General features: G+C 38.9%; 1 protein-coding gene across 1 annotated transcript in view; it reads left to right on the plus strand.

The window, feature by feature from the left end:
- The window catches only part of LOC114649428 (PC3-like endoprotease variant B), a 534,722-nt gene that overhangs the window by 253,696 nt on the left and 261,271 nt on the right, over window positions 1-19,755 (plus strand). The gene's annotated exons all lie outside the window — the stretch shown is intronic.

The raw sequence follows: 19,755 nt of genomic DNA on the forward strand, positions 1-19,755 counted from the left end.
AATAAACCGGATATGGACGCAGGTACATGGCATGCCCATGGACGCAGGAGACATAGTGCGCAGGTGCCGACAGCGAGCGAAGTCTGATCCACCGAGAATGAAGGAGTCACAGCTCAATAATGAAGGAGCTCAACTAGCGTAAATAAGAAATGAGGCAACATGCTCATAGGTAACTACACAGCCACACAATAAAGAGGATTCAGCCCACTGCCCCAGAGTGAAACGGGAAATACTACGGAGTCCACAAAGGTCCACAACACACAGCATAATCAAACCCTAGATAGTACGGAAAGCGCAGGCACCTACAACGTGTTTCTGAACCATAGCTCACCACCGCAAGCGAATTCTGATACACCACCAAAACCGAAAGAGCTCAACTAACGGAAATACGAAATAAAGCAACGAGCACAGACAATACGGAACCCTAACCGTCCACACTACACAGCATAGTCAAACCCGACATAGTACGGAAGGTGCGGGCGCCTACAACGCGCATCTAACACACCGCAGGCAGACCCCCGGGATGGTACAGAAGCCCCAGAGATACGGACTCCACAGCATATGTGAATCACATTACAGTAATACAATAATATGAGTACTCACAGACAAAACAAACACAACAGGCTTCAGCGTCCCGTCCCACAATCAAACCGGAGAGAGTACGGTGTCCCCAAATATCCACAAAACACAGCATAGTCAAACCCGAGATAGTACGGAGGGCGCATGCGCCTACAACGTCTACCACATGAAACACACACACGGCACCGGAGGTATAATATTAGCTCAACTAACCTACAGATGTCATAACGGTGAACATGATACATATGTGACAATTACCAGGACAGACAATAATCTCTTTCAAATCTATTTCGGGTTACCCAAGACCAGGGGTTGGCGAGTGAAGCGAGCAGGGGGCGGAGCCCCTCTAGTACAGTATATTTGACTGATACATTTATCCAACACAATTTAAAAGAACAGGATAATTTGCAATTTTTTAATTATTTAAAGTTTTTTTTTTTACATTTTGACCACAGGCAAGTTAAGTGACCTACTAAAAGTGATACACCTGGTTGCTCTAGAGAAAAAAAAAATTAAAGGAACACTTTGAAAACACATCAGATCTCAATGGGGAAAAAAAATTCTGCTGGGTATCTATACTGATATGGACTGGGTAACATGTTAGAAATGAAAGGATGCCACATCGTTTGATGGAAATGAAAATTATCAACCTACAGAGGGCTGAATTCAAAGACACCCCAAAAATCAAAGTGAAAAAATGATGCGGCAGGCTAGTCCACTTTGCTGAAATTTCATTGCAGCGACTCAAAATCGTACTCAGTAGTTTTTCTTATGGCTCCCACGTGCTTGAATGCATGCCTGACAATGTCGGTTAGGGCATGCTGCTAATGAGACAACCGATGGTGTCCTGGGGGATCTCCTCCCAGATCTGGACCAGGGCATCACTGAGCTCCTGGACAGTCTGTGGTGAAACCTAACGGTTTCTGATGGACCGAAACATAATGACCCAGAGGTGTTCTATTGGATTTAGGTCATGCGAGTGTGGGGGCCAGTCAATGGTATCAATTTCTTCATCCACCAGGAACTGCCTGCATATTCTCTCCACATGAGGCTGGTCATTGTTGTGCACCAGGAGGAACCCAGGACCCACTGCATCAGCACAGAGTCTGACAATGGGTCCATGGATTTCATCCCGATACCTAATGGCAGTCAAGGTGCCGTTGTCTAGCCTGTAGAGGTCTGTGCATCCCTCCATGGATATGCCTCCCCAGACCATCACTGACCCACCACCAAACAGGTCATGCTGAGCGATGTTACAGGCAGCATAACGTTCTCCACGGCTTCTCCATACCCTTTCACGTCTGTCACATGTGCTCAGGGTGAACCTGCTCTCATCTGTGAAAAGCACAGGGCGCCAGTGGCAGACCTGCCAATTCTGGTATTCTATGGCAAATGCTAATCAAGCTCCACGGTGCCGGGCAGTGAGCACAGGGCCCACTAGAGGACATTGGGCCCTCAGGCCACCCTCATGAAGTCTGTTTCTAATTGTTTGGTCAGAGACATTCACACCAGTGGCCTGCTGGAGGTCATGTTGTAGGGCTCTGGCAGTGCTCATCCAGTTCATCCTTGCCCAAAGGAGCAGATACCAGTGCTGCTGATGGGTTAAGGACCTTCTACGGCCCTGTACAGCTCTCCTAGAGTAACTGCCTGTCACCTGGAATCTCCTCCATGCCCTTGAGACTGTGCTGGGAGACACAGCAAACCTTCTGGCAATGGCACATATTGATGTGCCATCCTGGAGAAGTTGGACTACCTGTGCAACCTCTGTAGGGTCCAGGTATCGCCTCATGCTACCAGCAGTGACACTGACCGTAGCCAAATGCTAAGCTAGTGAAAAAACAGTCAGAAAAGATGATGAGTGAAAAATGTCAGTGGCCTCCGCCTGTTAAACCATTTTTGTTTTGGGGGTCATCTCATTGTTGCCCCCCTAGTGCACCTGTTGTTAATTTCATTAACACCAAAGCAGCTGAAACTGATTAACAACCCCCTCTGCTACTTAACTGACCAGATCAATATCCCAGATGTTTCATTGACTTGATGCTATACTCTGATTAAAAAGTATTCCTTTCATTTTTTGAGCAGTATATATAAAAAAAAATTTAGCTTGTACCAGAAATATATTACATTACCTGAGCTGTAGAACAAGGCCTTGAGAAACTAAAAAACAAAGCTACAGCTACAGGTGTAGAAAGATAAATTGAGATAAAAGGACAAATTGCTCAAGAAGCGTGGGTCCCCTGTAAAGTACATCATACCATACCATTTTCTAAGCCTGCTAAATCCTGAACAGGGTCACAGGGGGCCGAAGTCTGTCCTAGGAATCATATTGTGCAAGAACAATCGCCTGGACAGGTTGCCAGTCCATCACATGGAAACACACTCACTGGCACACACATACGACTCCATTCAATCCATTTAACCAGCATGTCTTTGCACTGTGCGAGGAAACCTGCGCAGGCACATGGAGAACATGCAGATTCCACAAAGGGAGGACCTGGTACACAAACTCTGGTTTCCTTACTGTGAGGTAGCAATGCACGATTGTGTCACCACTGTAAAGTGCACCATTTGTATGTAACTAGCTGTGCTATCCGTCTAAGATGGGTTAATGTCTAAATTATGAACACAGACATCAGCATTAATGTTTACAATGCAGCATTCAATGCATATGTCTCTCATATGCCATTTGGTATGGAATACATAAAAGCAGTGTTAATGTTTGTGATGTGTCATCTATTGGAATGACAGAAACATAGAAACCGGATGGGCATACAGCCAGACACACAGACATTTATCCTTTTGTTAAGGAGAATTTATATACATACTTATAAACTCCTGTGACCTGTGGTTACAATAAGGACACCATTCATCATCCATTTCATAAAAGACAACAAAAAAAGCCTTAATGAGGGTAGGCTATCCTAATTCGGGGTTTTCATAAAAAATGTAACAATTAACTTCATGAGGTAGAAGTACATAATAAGGAGGAATAATTGCATCAAATGTTTGAAATATTACAATTTGTGCTTCAGTTTAAATGTTTAAAATCCAAATATTCTTGATTGTAAGAGAAATTCGTCATTTTTTACCCTCTGACAGAGGTTCATAGAGGGCTAAATCTCTAGTAAAGGATCAAAAATTTGTAATCACTGAGCTTGAAATAGTCTAAAACGATGCACCACATGATTATGTTTGAAATTTGTCATTTTTAACCCTCTGGGAATGGCTCTTAGAATCAAAAATCAAAAGGATTATCATATTCAAGCTTAACAACTTCAGAATAGCATTAAATGACACTCCATATGCCTATATTACCAATCCCCATTTTTTAAAGTTTTTTTTGACCCCTTGTATCCCACTAGAGGGTGAGCCCCTGGGGTCAGTTGATGTGGCACGTTCATCATTTTTGCTGAAGACACCAATTGGTTTACTGGAATACGTGAATTTCCTTCAGCGTCCAAAAATGACCTAAAGATGAGGATTTTTCTCATCGAGAGTGACAAAAATGGGGGTGGGGGAGTAGGAGACCCAAAAAGCTTGATGTTTTGGATATGCAGACATCAAGTCAAGTCAAACAGTATATCATACGGCTGGTTCTTGAACTGGTGAGTCAAGTGAAAAAAGTGAAGTGATTTCAAGTAATTATGAACACAAATAATTTCTGCTGTAATATCATCTTTGAAGGAGGAATTTGCCTCCTACAGTTAGGTCCATAAATATTTGGACAGATACAACTTTTTTCTAATTTTGGTTCTGTACATTACCACAATGAATTTTAAATGAAACAACTCAGATGCAGTTGAAGTGCAGACTTTCAGCTTTAATTCAGTGGGGTGAACAAAACGATTGCATAAAAATGTGAGGCAACTAAAGCATTTTTTTAACACAATCCCTTCATTTCAGGGGCTCAAAAGTAATTGGACAAATTAAATAACTGGAAATAAAATGTTCATTTCTAATACTTGGTTTCCTCCTTTTTAATGCTCTGCCAGGCCTTTACTGCAGCGGCTTTCAGTTGCAGTAAATGGCATCCAATCACCATCATCAAGTTTAAAATAAATAAGTTTATATCAGTATTATAACTATAAAACAGCAAATGTGTCAGTATAGATATGAATATTTATTCATATACATAATTCACTGGATAATTCAGTGCATATATACTTTTTATTTTTTAACATATACATTTTTGTATTTCAACCCTCTATTTAGGCAGTGTAGTGTAGTGGTTTAAGGCTTTGGATTTCAAACCTTGAGATTGTGGGTTCAAATCCTACTACTGACACCTGGGGCCTCATGTATAACGCCGTGCGTAGAACTCACACTATAACATGGCGTAAGCACAAAAGCGGGAATGTGCGTACGCACAGAAAAATCCAGATGCAGGAATCTGTACGTACGCAAACTTCCATGTTCTTCCGCTACATAAATCCCGATCAGCGTGAAAAGTAACGCATGTGCACGCACCTTCTGTCCCGCCCCAACTCCTCCCAGAATTATGCCTCTTTGAATATGCAAATCAATATAAATAGCCTTCTGTGAAAAGATAATGGGAAAAGTACGGGGGAAAATATAAGAATTTCAGCAAATACCAAGTGGAGGCAAAGGAAAAACGTACTATTTGTTGGTTTAAACAGTGGTATAATCAACAAAAGGAAGTTGATCGAGTGACAGAGTGTAGGAGAAACTCAAAAGCTCAAGTTCACAAAGTCGCACAGTGCCCGAAATAAAAAAGAAGTCACATATCAAAGTCACCGTGAAAAGGCGACTCATAGCGGACCGTCTGAGTGTCATATGAAAGCTTATTAGCACGAAATGCCAACTTTAATCTCGAAATGTCCACTTTAATCACGTAGTTTATTTTGCCATTAAAGTAGAACATCATAAACTTCATCTTAAAATCATTTAATTTACTAGTTTCTCAAATCCCATTGTAACTAAAGTAGCACGTTAAATGCTTTGTTCTGTATTTGATCTTCTATGTACTCTGTGTGTGAATCACTACCTGCTTCTTAAACGGGCTTTCGCTTTCTCCGACAGGACACATAATCCATGATATTACAGCTCTCTGAATAATTAAAATACTGAGATGTATATGTGATATCTTTTTCATGATGATAGGAATGAAAGCATGTTATTGAACATGGGAACACAGTGGCGCAGTGCTTGTTCATGTCTCACGCAAGAGGCTTGCTGCGCCATGCGCGACCTTCGATGAAATAATTTATTACAGAAGTACTGTCTCTTTCAAACGTACTAACCTCCAATTCCTGTCCTTACTTTTCTTTCTCCAAATACCCAATCGCCACACAATCAGCTCTGTAATAGACGTGAAGCCATTTGTAAGCTTAGAACGCCGATTCTTCAAAACTTTTAAGGAACATTGAAATATCTTCGTAGTACATGTTTAATTATTCTATCCGTCTATCCTTCCAGTGTCGCGTCAGCACCAGCAAGAATACAACGCAATGCAGGAACAATCCCTGAACTAGCTAGCGCTGCGGCAGCGTGTCTTCACATGTTTAATTATTAACAATATAGATTATTTAAATGAAGTTAAAGTATTATCTGTATAATATAATCAACATATTTTGCTGCATTTCATCTTAAAAATGATATCGTCATCATATGTAAATACGCGCTTTATAAAGTGATGCAGGTTGTGCAATATTATAACTGTAGTGCAAGTTTACAGTGAGGTAATTGTACTTATAAGTACAAACAGTTCTACAAGGAGCACTTGATGGACTGATTGAGTGCGTTTATAGTTCTTGGGATGAAACTTTTTCTAAACCACGAAGTCCGTACAGGAAAGTCTCTGAAACGTTTTGCCGTGGCTCAGGCAGCGTCTGCTTCATGCTGTATACCGATAATTCTCTTTCCAATTAGCTGCTGCTGTGATTCCCCACTCAGATACAGTGATATAAATACTCCGAGTGGTGCAGTGAGAGTAATATGGAAAAAGATGATCTGCTGTGGCAACCCTTAACGGGAGCAGCTGAAAGAAGAAGAAGATTCAGTGAGAGAGTAACAACGCTAAAGCAGTTATGGTATTTGGAATACTATGGCTATTCCCTGGACCATTATATTGCTGCAGGTTAATTACAATCAGATGCATTACACTAATAAACAATATGCAGTTAGTTTCAGTGTATTTATAAAGCCGCGTCAGGAATGTGGATCTAAGAAAGAAAGGGTGACCACACAGGAACAGTAGCACTGCTTTGACGCTGGGTACCACCATTCTGCAAAACCGAGCGGAGAAATTGCTTACGCCAGGGTATGAGGTACCGTGGAAATGTGCATGGTTTTACACCAAGTTTAGGTTTTATACATCACGATTTGAGCGTGGAAACATTTGTACGCAACATTTCTTTGTGTATGCACCGTTTATACATGAGGCCCCTGGTGACCACAAGTAAGTCACTTGACCTGCCTGTGTTCCCATTAGAAAAACCAAAATGTATCCAGTTGTGTCATAAATGTTGTAAGTCACCTTGGATGAAGGTGTCAGCCAAATAAGTACAATTAAACAAAACATATTAAGAGCACATTGTATGTATAGTATTTATTTGCTATATGCTATCTCTCCTTTTTAGTCTGTGTAAATTAAAAAAAATTTTTTAGAGTTCTGAAACACTTCCTTTTGATGACTTGCACAGTCAAAGATGATTATTTAACCTGGCTGCATTGACAAAGAATCACTTATGCATTAGCTATGGTGTGAATGATGTGACCAGAACCTGCCTGAGCCTCATGATAACAGTGAAAGACTTTCTACTTTCTAAAGTCCATGCTAATTCAATCCCACAGTGGCTATAACCTGAACCAGTTTAACTAATTAAGTTATACATTTTAAATATTGCATTTAACAAAAGCCCGGAGCCACTGAACCGCCAAATTATAAATGTTAATCACAGTCTTAGTCCTTTATACTGAAGCAAACTCATCATTTTGTCTGCTTATTATAATTATGTATATAATACATTGTACTTCAGTTTTTTCTTTCATGTACAAGTGAAAAGTTGGCATGCCTTCTTTAAGAAGTCCTCACTGGCACCTATTGCATTCCTTAATATAATTCTTAACATTTTAAAAAGAATTTCTAAGGAAAGCTTTGTGTATTTGGTACTTTTTTGGTATTTATTGTATTTGGTATTTATATAAATATTTACATATGCCACATACTGCATCAAAGAGGCACCATGCTGGAGCAATGATTAGCAAAGCTGTGCCACAGTTCCAGCATCCTGAGCTCAGACCTCACTTCTGGTTCTTGTCTGCTGTGTGGAGTTTGCGTGTTCTCCAGGTGTCTGCGCTGTTTTCTCAGTTAGCCCACAAAAGCATGCCAGTTAAATTAATGGAGCAACTTTGAATTGGCCCACAGTGTGAGGAAGAATGGGTGTGGGCATCCTGGAATGAATGGGCACCATGTCCAGGTTGTGTCCTAATGACTCTGAATTGGACTATGCATGGTTGAGAAATTATATATGTATGATTGCATAAAACCCAAGTTTATCAAGCTACTACAAACCTTAAGTGAAAATGCACTTTTAATGCATAAACAGCTCCTCCCTTAAAATTTATTTTGGTTAATTGTTATCATTTATGGGAATTGTACATGTGTAACTTGATATATAAGTTGCCATTGAAAGAAGCTATGTACATATTCAACATTGGTTCTACAAGATTTGAAAATAGAGCTCAGCTAAGATACTTGCTCTTTACCTTACCCCTTGCATGCAAAAAGTCATCTAATTTTCACTTACTAGTTTAAAATTTAATTTAGAGTATAGTAATGACTTCATTAAAAATTCTTACTTTATAAAAAAAAGTAATGTATTGTCAGGTGTTAAAATATATGCATGTATTTATATGGTTTTTTTTTTTAGCCAAGGAAAAATTAGCTCATTTTGCAAGGAAATCTATTGCTAGTAAAAAAAAAAAGTAAATCCTAGCCTGAATCCTTTTCTTGTTTTGTGCAACTCTGGACAAAGGCTGCAGTCCCTCCTTACCCAGTAAATCTGTATGTGGCCTGCTGTTTCCATTTGTTTTTGATCTGCCTCATTAAAAGACTATTGTTGGCTCTAACTATTGTCCATGCCTAGGTACTGATTTACAAGCACCAACCTCTGACTGTGCTGAGATTAATGGGAGCTCATGTAGTTTACAATTACCCTCAGGTCCTTTGGCCACACATGTTGGGTTTTGTGTCAGGGTCAGGTGCTTCTGTGAAAAAGAAACTCCAAAGCAGGCTTAAACCTGGGGACTTTTTAATAGGATTGCGTTTGTAATAGGATTGGGCAGGCTATCCGAAAGTGTACTATGGGGTAAAGTGAAGGGTCAGGCTTATCTCTGTGCTAATGCGACTCCTATTATTCTGTCTTTAGAGCCTGATTAAAATATAATTGCTTACAATTTAGACCCTTGTTAATATAGTGGTGAATAATATATTATTTTTATGAGACTACTTTCTGCAGATGTATTTTAATTTTGCTAGGCACTTAGTAAGAACCTTCTTTTGAGAACAATTCTGTATCATTCTTAAATCAGCTCTTTCTGCTTATTTTGTTTTTCAGTACTTGCCTTTCAAGATAATACTTAGTGGCAGTTCACATTGGGGTATTTTTTTTCTGTTGTTTAGAAGTTTATCATTACAATATTCGTTTAAATATTGTTTTGGTGAGAATGCTTGAAGCATTCATGCCTTAAATTTCATGTCAGAAAAAATAAGAATAGAGTGGATCAGGAATACATACAGCAATACAGGTAACTGAAAGGGTGTTGGGCCGCCATGAGCCATCAGAACTTTAATGCACCATGCTATACATTTTACAAAAGTATTAGATTAGATTAGATTAGATTGGATTAAATAAAGAAATATTTATTTTGAAGTATGTGTGGATTTTCTTTGTGCCTAGCACTGCTAGCCTGTTTCTGTGTTGCCTGGACGCTGCAGTATTCTTAGTATACCTTTTCTTATGTGTGCAATCTGAACTTTCACTTCCAGCTTGGGGCTTGAAGGCAAAAGTCCTTTCAGTGACCCTTGGGTCATTTTTTATGAGGCATTTTAAAGTATGCATAAACATCTACATCTTTCTATTTTGCACTAGTTGTCTTCATTATTATGAATTATGTTAATTAGCACTTGCCTATTGAAACAAAATTAGAAATTATTTCAATGTTCATTTGCAAATCTGATTAAATCATATTGAGATATCTTTTAATGTTGTCATTTGGAGGTTGTACTATATGACACTATATAGTGACAGATCTTGTTTGTGATTTATTTTCATGTATATTCGGCCGACTTGTGTTGGTGGCCTAATACATTGTGAAATGCAATGGTTCTCTCTTGCACCCTCATGTGACTGACCTTGTACAGTGCCTTTTTATTGCCACTTTCCTTGCAGCTGACTCTGCCTTACTCCACTCACTTGGGGTCAGAGGCTACATGAGCTGCTTTCACTTTCCCCAGCTCGGTAAGTTGAGCCGATCCAGATCAGGATCCATTGCAGTCACATACCAAGACCAGTGTATTTAAGCAAAAGGGTGGATTTCATACATTTTGTTTCTTTTTCTTTCACAATTTCTTTCACATTCCAACTCACTTATTCACTCACATTCACACTCACAGTCAACTTCAAAAACTAAAAATATAAAACCAGATAGAAGGCGAGGAAGGCACCTTGTAGATAATGAAAGTATGAGAAGCCGGCTTTACACACTTCAGAGAATGAGCACCAGTGAAGAGATGTTTACACATATGCAAATATAGAGGAAAGGCGCTAAAGGTATATGTAGAATAAGAAATAGCAAATATTTTTTTAATTATTCTATAACCTGTCTTCCACAGGTACCATTGCTAGTTTCAAAGCAAAAAATATGTAGATGCAGATATCTGTTATCTGGTCCTTAAATGTAAGAATAAAGACAGCCATAATGATATTGATTAAAGGTGATGGGTTTGGGTTGAATGGTGCACCTTGATGCATGAAAAGTGGGCAACCAACTCACTGACAAGCAGGGATGACTGAGGAAGTCAAGACAAAACTAATCTGCCCACACTTTAAGACAAAGCAAAAGTATCATTTGTACTCAAAAGATACAGGCAAAATATTGAATTGTCTGTTTCTTTATAATTATGATTTTATAAATCACTTTAGAATGAATGGAAAACAAACCAGTCAAGGATGTAAACAGTGCTTCTTCTCATACATTTATGTTTCATACTAATTGAACCTCAACAACACCTCTCTCCTACTCAATCTGGAGAGCTCTGTGAACAGATCAATCAGTTTGAAGTAGTCTGCTCATATTTATTAAAACATTGTATAAAGTTAACACAGGCCTGGGTAATTTATTTTAGGAGGGAATTAATACATCATCTCTCATCTTCTGAAACCATTTTTTTCTGGTGAGGATTGTGGTAGCAACAGGGCAAGCAGGTCAGCCCAGACTTCTCTATCCCCAGCTACAGATTCCAACTTTTCCTAGGGAATTTCCAGGCATTCACAAACCAGCCAAGGATATACTCCTTCTAGTGCACCCAGGGCCTGCCACAGGGTCTCCTCCCAGTTGGGAGTCATCTAGGGGGCATCCTTACGACATGCTCAAACTAAGTCAACTGGCTCAGCTCAATCTCTGAGCCTCTACCAAATCACTGAGCTTCTAAACCTATCATGGAGTGTTGGCCCAGCAGCCTAGCGATGACACCTCATTTCTGCTACTCGTACTTATGATTGCATTCTTTCAGTCATCACCCACAACTCATGACTATAGGTGAAGAAAGGGATGTAGATTGACCAGTAAATCAAGAGTTTTATCTTTAGATAACCCCACTCCTGCTTCACCACCAGACCAGTACAGCACCAGTAGAACAGCTACCGCTGTTCCAATCTGCTTGTTGAACCCATGTTCCATTCTTCCATTACTTGTGAACAAAATCCTAAGATACTTGAACTCCTCAATTAAAAACAATTGTTTCCGTCACCTGGAAATATCAATCCACTCTTTTCTAAGGGATACTTGGAGGTGCCGATCCTCATCCCTGGCGTTTTGCACTCGACTGCAAATCATTTAAATGTGTGCTGAAGGTCACAGTCAGATAAGGTAAAGATGACAACATCATCTGCATATAATAATGATTCTACCCCTGGCCTCCCCAACTAGATAAAATTCACATCCTAGGTTTTGCCTTGATATCCTGTCCATGAAAACTACAAACAGGAGCGATGACAAGACACAGCCTTAAAGCAGTCTGACACCCACAGTGAACGAATTTGACTTAGAAGCAGGTATTTGGACACAGCTGTCACAACTTTTATATAAGGAACGAATAGCATGCAAGAGCAGCCCTGTTACTCCAATTCCACCAGCACCTAACACAACACCTACCAAGGGACATGCTCATGTGCTCTTTCCAAATCTACAAAACACCTTTAAACTGGATTAGCATACTCCCAAGCTCCCTGCAGCAACTAAGCCAGTGAGACGAGTTGGTCTATGGCTTTACAGCCATGACAGTATCCATATTGTTACTCCTGTATTGTAGGCTCAACCATCGGAGTTTCTCTTTCAGCACCCTGACACATGCCTTACCTGTATCACACCCCTCAGCCTCAGCATTAATATATTTTTGCCAAATTCTGTACAGAAAACTAGATATGTTTTTCTAATTTTGAGAATTGGCCTGTTCATTTCCCACTGAGTTATGAATGGTGAATTGATAATCTTTCAATTGATTTTGGAGACAAGATGTCACATCTAGCAAATAATACTATTAAGGGGTTTGGATTAACTGCAAACAAAAACATACTCAACAAATAAGTAAAGTTTTCCCGCTATGATCTGAGTGTAGGACATTCCTAAAACATGACTAAATGACATCATTCAAAAAGGTGGGTTTTAACTTGGGTACATTTTAGCTAATCTTAGTCATGACAGGCTTGTTTCTGATGTACAAGGTTTACCTGAATTACACTATGCTTCACACAAACTGATGAAAAGTGCTTCTTATGAATGGTCAAATTCCATTTGTTATCCAAGATTATAATTAGAAGGTCCTATTACTAGTGTTCTTTTAGGTAATCAAGGGTGATGAATTTGTTGAGTGTGTACTAAATAGTCAATTTCCACCACAGGGACTGATAAGATTTTAAGAAAGCTCTTTTAGAATACTTTTTCTCTTGCATGTAGTAGAAGTAGTGTGCTACTGGAAGAATATATTTTGCATACATATCTTCTATCTAACAATCTGTGAAAGACTGGATACCAAGTGATTTCCTTGAAATAAACACTGCATACATTAAAAAAGACTGGAATAACTGAAGCATCTCTGTTTCCTACATTGGTACCATATTTCGAATGAATGATTAAACATTGGCAGCTGGGGTTCAGTTCAACTGCCACCCAAGCCTCAAAGCACCAGACCCTAATAGCTCCTCTTGCAGGTGGTGGATGAAGTGTACAATGGGAGCATGGGGTACCGGCCTGCTGTTGTGGGCTATTCGGTCCCTGTGCAATTGGAATGAAAGCTAGGTTCATATTGCCAGCAGTAAGCTCCAATAGAGCTGCCCATTGTCAATAATTCTGTTCATAACTTTTTTTTATTTTGTTATTAATAAGTGGATGAGGGGTCCTGCTGGCTTCACCAGATTGTGAAGTTAGAAATGCACTGGGGTGGTTTGCAGCCAAGTGTAAAGTGGCTGGAATGAGGATCAGCACCTCCAATTCCAAGGTCATGGGGTCTCAGCAGGAAAAAGTCTGGGTTGAGGATGAGGTGCTGCCTCAAGTGAAGGAGTTTATGTATCTTGGGATCTTGCTAAGATTGAGGGAAATAGAGAGCAGGAGATTAAAGAGTGAATTGGAATCACATCCACAGTTATGTAGACGTTGTACCAGTCAGTCATGGTGAAGAGCGAATTGAGCCAAAGGGTGAAGTTCTCGATTTATTGGTTGATCTATATTCTTGCCATCACTTACAGTCAGGAGCTGTGGGTAGTGACCAAAAGATCTATATTGCAGATATAAGTGTCAGGGATTAGTTTCCTTCGCAGGGTGTCTAGGTAGAGCAGCTGCTCTTCCACATCAAAAAGAGCCAGTTGACGTGGTTTGAGCATCTGATTAGGATGCCTCTTGGACAGACCCAAGATGGGCCTGGCAACACCTCAGTATTCCTCTGGAAGAGTTGGAGAAGGTTGCAAGGAAAAGGCACATTGGGGTATCAATGCTTAGATTGTTGCCTCCATGACAAGGATCCAGTAAAGTGGCAGAAAATGAATGAATGGATTAACCATGGGATTAGTGGAAAATTGTCAATAATGTGTAATAGTGGGTGCATCGAGGAAAGCAAACAGAATTATAATCATTTCTATTTTTAACACTTCTTATTAACACAAATGCATCAAAAGTAAGATAAAGACCAGATTAAACCCATATGAACAGACAGAATGTGCAAACTCCACAGATTCGGCCTAACCTCGATTTGCATTTTTATCATTTTTGACAAATGCAACTTAGGAATTTCACTGCATTTTGTCCTCATGATATTAATGACCCTATAAACCTAAACCTATAAATACATAAATTGTTTATTGTTTTTGGTACAATGAAAAAATATGAAAAATACCTAAAATATATATCATAATCTCAGAAAATTTACTTTTTCTAGTCTTATTATAGAAAGAACATTCCAAAAATTAAAATGTCTTCATATGTATTAGAATCAAAGTGCTCTCAGGGAATTCTGTCTGCACAGAGATTTCTGAAAATTTAACACAGAAGGCCAAAAGAGGAATTTTTTAAATTTATTTTCAGCATTCAGTGTTTTCCAGCTTGAAAATTCTTTGAAATACTTCAGTGTTTACTGGTTAGGAACTGGCATTTGAGCAACATCCTCTACCTTACTGTCATGTTTTTCTTTGTACTGCACATCTATGTACAGTACCTGTTTTGCAAGGTTCTTGTGATAGTACAGTATGCAACGTAAAAGTTGCAAACGTTTTACTATATATTTGGCAGATACCTTTGCCTAAGATGACTTATAAGAATATAATATATTTTAATTAGAAACCATTTACTAAACCTGCTTGATCAATTTAAATGCCATAGTTTACTGGAGCCTTTTCTAGCAACACTGCACTGAAGTAGACAAATCTTGGCAAGTCCATCTTTTATAGCGTATACACACACACACACACACACACACATGCACCTACACTCATTTAGAGTCATCAATCAACCTAAGTAACACACACATCATAAGGATGTGGGAGGAAAATCTGAATGCTCAAACCGATTCAGACAAGGAGAGTACTGTACATACTGTACAAACCTTCACAGGCAGAGACTCAAGCCCACCCAGGAACTGTGATGCAGCGGTGTTAATTACTACACCATAATGCTGCTCTGTAATAGTTTTATGACTTATTAGAAGGAGATGGGGATTGAACTGGAAGGCTTTTGGTTTACAGACAAACCCCTGAACCACCATTCCACTTTTCCTATCAAATAGCAGTTGATTAATTGACTTGATACCCTGATATTTTTTAAGATCTATAGGCACTGTCCTATTTTTTTGAAGAAAATATCAATTGTGCATAATTATATATTTTGACATGTCACACAGAATATGATGCTTTTTCAGCTTGAATGTTTCTGTGAAAAAGTACAACATATATAGAAAATAGCTATCTTGCCATTATTCTATTTTCACACATCTACCTTCGAATCTATGGTATATCCACTCCTTGCAATAAACATGTATGCCGTCAATTGCGGGAAAGTGGAGTTAATCAACAATCAAAACATGAAGTGGGCATTTGAGGGGTGGATTTAGCAGTAATGTAACCTGATTGCTGTCTTGCATATTCTGTATCATTGTAAACAAAATAAAACATTCAACCATACCTAGCATTTAAAACGCGTGAATATTTTGATTAGACATTTCTGTTACATTCACAACCACTAGGGGCCACTCTGTAACCCAAAAGACAGGACTACTTACACAATCTTTCAAACCAGACATGCTGTGTATTTATTCAAAGTCAATGTTGTGTGTCAGTGACCCTCTTTAAAGCTTGAAATAGTTCTTCCAACCCGGCCTCTCCCTGCTGGGTTGCCTGGTGCAGTCTGTCAACCAAAGTTATGTTTCCTTTTTTGAAGATAGAGAAAACCTACCCTCCTTCTCCTTTGTCCCCAATGATACTCCCTGGAGGGGGTGTATTCGGAAAGGGTGGAATTTCTATTCCAGTCTCGACCTTTTTGGATAGTGTTAGGCTCCTCCATCTTAAGGATGTCCTCAATGGTCATGGCTTGGTCTATGCACTTCTGTTGCTTTCCTGCAAAAAGAAGAGTACCGGCCCTGAGGCATTCTTATTTGTAAATATCCCTGGATCATTTAGCACAAGGAGAGAGAGGTAGCTATGATACAGGATATGACTCTCCTCCTCAGCATCCTTTAAACTCTGTTGACCTCTTCTTTTAGTGAACTGTTCTTGTGGTTACCAACATCCTACTTTAATTCCAGATAAAACTATTTCTGTTCTTCTTTAACTCCCTAACTGACTCTCATAAATTGTTATCAGCTGTTGTCATGTAACTCTTACAATCCTTGGTACATACAAATTGTGTTTTGGACTTTGAAAATTAGTATCTTCTTTGCATTTCTTTCTGCCTGCTGGGCTATCTTCAATGAATGGGCTAAAACCCACAGTCCTAGCAAAGCTGTGCATAAGGAGAACACTGCTTGCTTTTTCCTCTATTTCCCTCATTTTTATTGACAAGTACTTGAATTCTGTTCACTCAAAATAATCTTTCCATAAATGGCGCCATTTACCTCCGCTATTACTCTAGAACTTAAAGAGTATAGCAGTTAAACCTCATGTCTTATATTCACTTCAGACAAATTCACTCATGAATTCCTTGAACCTGATGCAGGCTCTCATTATCCAGAACCAGATTATGTAGGCTTGAAAATGGAAGGATGGGAGAATAAATGGACAGAAAAACATTTAGCAAAAACACTAAAATCACTGTATCTGGTTTGTGAGGGCGAGGCATATTCATTTTCATAGTTCTTTATGACTTTGTTGTTTAATGAATATATCAGTATTATTTATTTTTAAACATGTACATGCTGAAGTTTTTTTGTTTATTTCAACTATCCATTCTTTATCATACTACAAAAACTGATGAACAATGATCAAGGGCCATTATGCTTAGACTATATAATGCACTAGTGTGACCACATATGGAGAATATTGTGTGCAGTTCTGGTCACTCTGCTACAAAAAGACATAGCAGTAGTTGAATCTGTGCAGATGACAGCAACCAGGTCCATCCCAGGACATGTCCTACTCTGACAGACTCAGAGAATTAAACCTATTTAGTCTTGAGCATTGGAGACTGCATGGGGACCTAATTCAAGTCTTCCAAATCCTCAAAGGCATTAATAAAACAGACCCAGCATAATTCTTTCAATTTAAGGGTGAATCAGCCTCGGAGTAAGGAGACCTGGGTTCGCTTCCCGGATCCTCGTGGCATGGAGTTTATATGTTCTCCCCGTGTCTGCGTGGATTTCCTCCGGGTGCTCCGGTTTCCTCCCATGGTCCAAAGACATGCAGGTTAGGTGGATTGGCAATCCTAAATTGTTCCTAGTGTGTGCTTGGTGTGTGTGTGCGCACGCGCCCTGCAGTGGGCTGGCACCCTGCTCGGGGTTTGCTCCTGCCTTGTGCCCTGTGTTGGCTGGGATTGGCTCCAGCAGACCCCCGTGACCCTGTGTTAGGATATAGCGGGTTGGACAATGACTGACTGACTGACTTATGGGTGAATCACATATTCGAAGACATCAGTGGAAATTAGGGGAAGTGCATTTAGGACTGAAGCAAGTAAGTACTTCTTTATGCAAAATGTTGTGGAAATCTATAAAAATTTAGTAATACATGGAGTTGAAGCAGAAACCTTAATCATCTTTAAGAACTATCTGGACGAGACATTGGGACAGCTTAGCTATTAGCTAAGCAAATGAGCTTGATAGACTGAATGGTCTAATTTCTCAAATTTCTTATGTTCTGATGTAAGTCAGAGTTATGGGAGTGAAAGCCTAATCCACCAACATCAGTCACAAGACAGGAACCAACTCTGCATGGGACGGAAGTCCAGTGCACAGGTTATACCCGCACTCACTTCATTTAGGGGATTTTAGAGGCACCAAATAAATTATACAGCATATACTTGGGACGTGGGAAGTAAACAGGAGTAGCTGAGTGAATACCCCATGCCGATATTGGGAGAACGTGTAAATTTGATACAGACTGTGACCATGCTCAAAATTCAGACCCAGCCTCACACAGGAGCAGCCATTTTATTTTAGTTTGTAGAATTCAGATGTCAATTTCACATGCTGCTCAAAAATTTTAGAGAGATTAACATTGGCTTATCAGGTAGGTATTGTACTTCATGATGACTGCTACAGGTTCCATTTCCGACTTGTGATCAACTTCTGATGGATTATTTTATCCTCTGGTTGCTTTGCTGTTGCAACATTTTGCATCTGGGAGTATTGAAGACAAGAAAAAGACCATTACAGTAATGTATGATGTAATAAACTTAATTATATGTAAAGTTTTTTTTGTGCAAGAGAGAGCAACCTGGGAATGGGTGTCCTGTCCAAGAGTGATTTCTGCTTTGTGCTCAATGTAATTGGTATAGACTCCTTCTCTCTGCAATCCTATAGTGAAACAAGCATTTTTAGAAAATGAATGGATAACTCTCTTTCTTGTATAGGGTTATTCATGTTGTATGTTTTTGCAATTTATACCTGCTGTCAAGTACTGATACTATCTAACCTTCTTCTTCTGCTATAATGTAAGTTGAAATAACAATGAACTATCTGATTTTTATTATTATGCATCAAAGTCAATGTATGATTACAAAAAGAAAATACCCTGAGGACATTTTATATGTCATAGAAGTTAGCACTTTGTTCTTCTGTCTGATAAATTGTAATGACCAATTGTTTCCAATAGATATACTGGTGAACTCACCCTTTTCAGATAGACTTTTTTTTCTTTATTAGCCTCCTAAACATCACTAGACGTACATGTCTCTTGAACCAAGAACCACATTGTTGACTCTTGAATATTATTAATGATTGAGACTGGTCAGCAGTCTCCATACTGAATGATTCATTGTGTAAGCACATTGGAAGCTCAATGTTGATCTGGATATTGGTCTTTGTGATGGTGTATTCAGCTAGTGGAGTTATATAAAATAAAAATTTATGTTCTGCTGTTTCAGAGCTTGAGAGTCTTAGGTTTGAATTCCATCCTGGCTTACGGTCAGTGTATGTGGTTAGCTCTTTCTTCCCATGCCTGTTTGGCAGGTTCTTTTCATCCCATATCGCAAATACAATTTCAACATGACTAAGTATGAATGAGTGTGAATGTGTGTGTGTGCGCCTAAGAGTGTTCTGTGATGGACAAGTGCCCTGTCCATGGTTGATTCCAGTGACGCTGATATGTGTTTTATGTGCCTACCCCTGACTAGATCTATATTTTTTTGATTTTATTATGGAAGACAAAATGGAAGATTCTGAAAGTTTGCCTAACTTAGTTCACAGTATAATTAGCTCCTCCTAACGTTCTATAACATATCATTTTCAAACATCACTAAATTCATGGTCCCAGGAGCATCTGGTAGGAACCTACCCATATCTATCTGAAATTAACTTTGCGGAAGATTTTAAACCTCAAAGATGTTAACTAAACTTTCAAACTAAACAATATGTAAAAGAATACATCATAATAACTCACTATTAAAATAGCATTGTTAAGTACCACTTGATATTTCTAAAAAAAATAGTGACTTTATCATTTTCATCCTGATGTTTTTCAACTCTATTAATAGATTTAATAAATCAAAAATTATTTTATACAGTTCCAGTAATAGGCATTTACTCTTTGAAACCTTTTCTATTTTATAATCATACAACATTGAATCACACTGGATTTAATTTGGCTTTTTTGATATTGGTTAGCAGAAAATCATTTTTTAATGCCAAGGTGAAAACAGATCTCCACAAATTTACAAATATAAAATATAAAATAATTGTCTGCATAAGTGTTTATCCCCCTAAAGGTAGTACATGGCAGATACACCTTTGGCAGCCATTAC

This window comes from Erpetoichthys calabaricus, chromosome 3 (genome assembly GCF_900747795.2).
Source record: "Erpetoichthys calabaricus chromosome 3, fErpCal1.3, whole genome shotgun sequence".
Taxonomy (NCBI): Eukaryota; Metazoa; Chordata; class Cladistia; order Polypteriformes; family Polypteridae; genus Erpetoichthys; species Erpetoichthys calabaricus.